Raw genomic sequence first — 4,116 nt, 5'->3', positions numbered from 1 at the left:
TTGGTCCCGGTTGGTGCGACCAACCGGGACCAAAGGCCTTGCGCTGCCCGCGACCAAAAGTTTAGTCCCACCTCGCTAGTTGAGAGGGGCTCGGAGTGGTTTATAAGCCCCACTGCGGCTGCCCTCTCGAGCTCCTCTCAAATGCAGGCTTACAGGCCTAATGTCACACTGTGCTGTCTGTGGGCCTATTGGGCCTTCTGCGGGCCTGAATCCTGGCCCAGGTTGGGTTTCTAGTCGTATTCAGGCCGTGGTGGCCCAATAGGTGGCAGTTTTTTTTAAAAAAAATCCAGTTTTTTGGTTCTGTTTTCTGCATTATTTATTTTCTTTTGTTTTTTGCTTTATTTTTAAATTCTTTTTGCTTTTAGGTCAGCAAAATTATAAACTGTCTGTTAGTGCCATTAGTTTTAGAAAAAATATAAACTTTCTATTAGTGCCATTAGTTCTTTATGAAAATTCTTTTTGCTGTATTTAGTTTTTTTTCTTTTTTGCTATATTTATTTTGTTTTGCTTCTACTTACAACAAAAACTTATTTATTTTATTTTATTTTGTTTCTAATTACTTATTTATTTTACTTTATGATAATTCTTTCTGCTATTAAAGTTTCTATCAAAAAAAGTTCTTTATGAAAATTCTTTTTGCTTTTAATGATTAAAAATAAAAAAGAGGCGCAATGCGCGTTGATTTGCTTCAAGCCTTTCGGAATAGTGTAGACTGCACTGCACATAGCTCGATGCAGTCTACCTTATTCCTCAAGGCTTGAAGCTAAGCAACGTGAGCATTGCGCCTCTTCTTCATCGTCTCTGCACTCAGGGCTTATAAACCGCTCCTAGTGCCTCTCAGCTAGCGAGGTGGGACTAAAAAACTGCTTAGCTAGTAAGAAACTCTAGTACCGGTTCGTGCCACGAACAGGTACTAAAGGTGCTCGTGGGGCCACAGCCTCATTAGTACTGGTTCGTGGCACCAACAGGGACCAAAGGGTGGAATTGGTCCCGGTTCGTGCCACCAACCGGGAGCAATGGCCTTGCACAGCGGCGTGGTGGTGAGTTTAGTCCCACCTCGCTAGCTAAGAGAGAGCCACACCTGTTTATAAGGTGCGGTGCGCCTGAGCTGTCGAGCTCCTCTCTAAAGCAGGCTTACGGGCCTAACCTCTTTGTACATGCCTGTGGGCCTATTGGGCCTTCTGCAGGCCTGAATCCTGGCCCATGGATGGGTTTCTAATTGTATTCAGGCCGTGGTGGCCCAGTAGGTGGCATAATTTTTAATTTTTGGCCTGTTATTTTTCATGCATTTACTAATTATTTTGAGCTATAAGACCCTAAAATTGAAAAGCATTTCAAATGAACTCTGAAAAGGTTGAAAGTTGGCATGGTATCATCATTTCATCCACATAGCATGTGCAAGAAAGTTGAGAGGGTTACGGCAAAAACTAGATGCACTTGTACAAAACGGACAATGGTATCATACTCGTCTATTACAAAGTTGGCATGGTATCATCATAATAGTTGTGGGAGAAAGTCTTCACTTTTTCTTCGCTTGTGTCATTTGCTTATTGCGCCGTAACCATGGATAATCTTCATTGTTTATCAGGATGCTTGGGTCAGCCTTGACTTTGAAGGGAGGAATTTCATGAAACTTTTCATAATCTTCAGACATGTCTGTCTTGCCCTCCACTCCCACAATGTCCCTTTTTCCTGAAAGAACTATGTGCCGCTTTGGCTCATCGTATGATGTATTCGCTTCCTTATCTTTTCTTTTCCTCGGTCTGGTAGACATGTCCTTCACATAGATAACCTGTGCCACATCATTGGCTAGGACGAACGGTTCGTCAGTGTACCCAAGATTGTTCAGATCCACTGTTGTCATTCCGTACTGTGGGTCTACCTGTACCCCGCCTCCTGACAGATTGACCCATTTGCACTTAAACAAAGGGACCTTAAAATCATGTCCGTAGTCAAGTTCCCATATGTCCATTATGTAACCATAATATGTGTCCTTTCCCCTCTCGGTTGCTGCATCAAAGCGGACACCGCTGTTTTGGTTGGTGCTCTTTTGATCTTGGGCGATCGTGTAAAATGTATTCCCATTTATCTCGTATCCTTTGTGAGTCAATACAGTCGAAGATGGTCCCCTGGACAACGAGTACAACTCATCACAAACAGTGGTGTCACCTCAGAGACGTGTTTCCAACCAACTGCTGAAAGTCCTGATGTGTTCACATGTAATCCAGTCGTCACACTGCTCCGGGTGTTTGGAGCGCAGACTGTTCTTGTGTTCATCGACATACGGGGTCACCAAGGTAGAGTTCTGTAGAACTGTGTAGTGTGCTTGAGACCAAGAATATCCGTCCCTGCATATTATTGAGTCCCCCCTCCAAGCGTGCCTTCTCCAGTCAGTCTCCCCTCATACCGCGATTTAGGGAGACCTATCTTCTTAAGGCCAGGAATGAAGTCAACACAAAACCCAATGACATCCTCTGTTTGATGGCCCATGGAGATGCTTCCTTCTGGCCTAGCGCGGTTACAGACATATTTCTTTAGGACTCCCATGAACCTCTCAAAGGGGAACATATTGTGTAGAAATACGGGCCCCAGAATGACAATCTCGTCGACTAGATGAACTAGGACGCGCGTCGTGATATTGAAGAAGGATGGTGGGAACACCAGCTCGAAACTGACAAGACATTGCGCCACATCACTCCTTAGCCTTGGTATGATTTCTGGATCGATCACCTTCTGAGAGATTGCATTGAGGAATGCACATAGCTTCACAATGGCTAATCGGACGTTTTCCGGTAGAAGCCCCCTCAATGCAACCGGAAGCAGTTGCGTCATAATCACGTGGCAGTCATGAGACTTTAGGTTCTGGAACTTTTTCTCTGGCATATTTATTATTCCCTTTATATTCGACGAGAAGCCAGTCGGGACCTTCATACTGAGCAGGCATTCAAAGAAGATTTCTTTCTCTTCTTTCGTAAGAGCGTAGCTGGCAGGACCTTCATACTGCTTCGGAGGCATGCCATCTTTTTCGTGCAAACGTTGCAGGTCCTCCCGTGCCTCAGGTGTATCTTTTGTCTTCCCATACACGCCCAAGAAGCCTAGCAGGTTCACGCAAAGGTTCTTCGTCACGTGCATCACGTCGATTGAAGAGCGGACCTCTAGGTCTTTCCAGTAGGGTAGGTCCCAAAATATAGATTTCTTCTTCCACATGGGTGCGTGTCCCTCAGCGTCATTCAGAACAGCTAGTCCGCCGGGACCCTTTCCAAAGATTACGTGTAAATCATTGACCATAGCAAGTACGTGATCACCGGTACGCATGGCGGGCTTCTTCCGGTGATCTGCCTCGCCTTTGAAATGCTTGCCTTTCTTTCGACATTGATGGTTGGTCGGAAGAAATCGACGATGGCCCAGGTACACATTCTTCCTGCATTTGTCCAGGTATATACTTTCAGTGTCATCTAAACAGTGCATGCATGCGTGGTATCCCTTGTTTGTCTGTCCTGAAAGGTTACTGAGAGCGGGCCAATCGTTGATGGTTACAAACAGCAACGCGTGCAGGTTAAATTCCTCCTGTTTGTGCTCATCCCACGTACGTACACCGTTTCCATTCCACAGCTGTAAAAGTTCTTCAACTAATGGCCTTAGGTACACATCAATGTCGTTGCCGGGTTGCTTAGGGCCTTGGATGAGAACTGGCATCATAATGAACTTCTGCTTCATGCACATCCAAGGAGGAAGGTTATACATACATAGAGTCACGGGCCAGGTGCTGTGATTGCTGCTCTGCTCCCCGAAAGGATTAATGCCATCCGCGCTTAAACCAAACCATACGTTCCTTGGGTCAGCTGCAAACTCAGCCCAGTACTTTCTCTCGATTTTTCTCCACTGCGACCCGTCAGCGGGTGCTCTCAACTTCCCGTCTTTCTTACGGTCCTCACTGTGCCATCGCATCAACTTGGCATGCTCTTCGTTTCTGAACAGACGTTTCAACCGTGGTATTATAGGAGCATACCACATCACCTTCGCAGGAACCCTCTTCCTGGGGGGCTCGCCGTCAACATCACCAGGGTCATCTCGTCTGATCTTATACCGCAATGCACCGCATACCGGGCATGCGTT

This window comes from Triticum aestivum, chromosome 3D (assembly GCF_018294505.1).
Source record: "Triticum aestivum cultivar Chinese Spring chromosome 3D, IWGSC CS RefSeq v2.1, whole genome shotgun sequence".
NCBI classification, from domain to species: Eukaryota; Viridiplantae; Streptophyta; class Magnoliopsida; order Poales; family Poaceae; genus Triticum; species Triticum aestivum.
The sequence above is the reverse complement of the archived record's forward strand: the minus strand, read 5'-3'. Positions refer to the sequence as shown.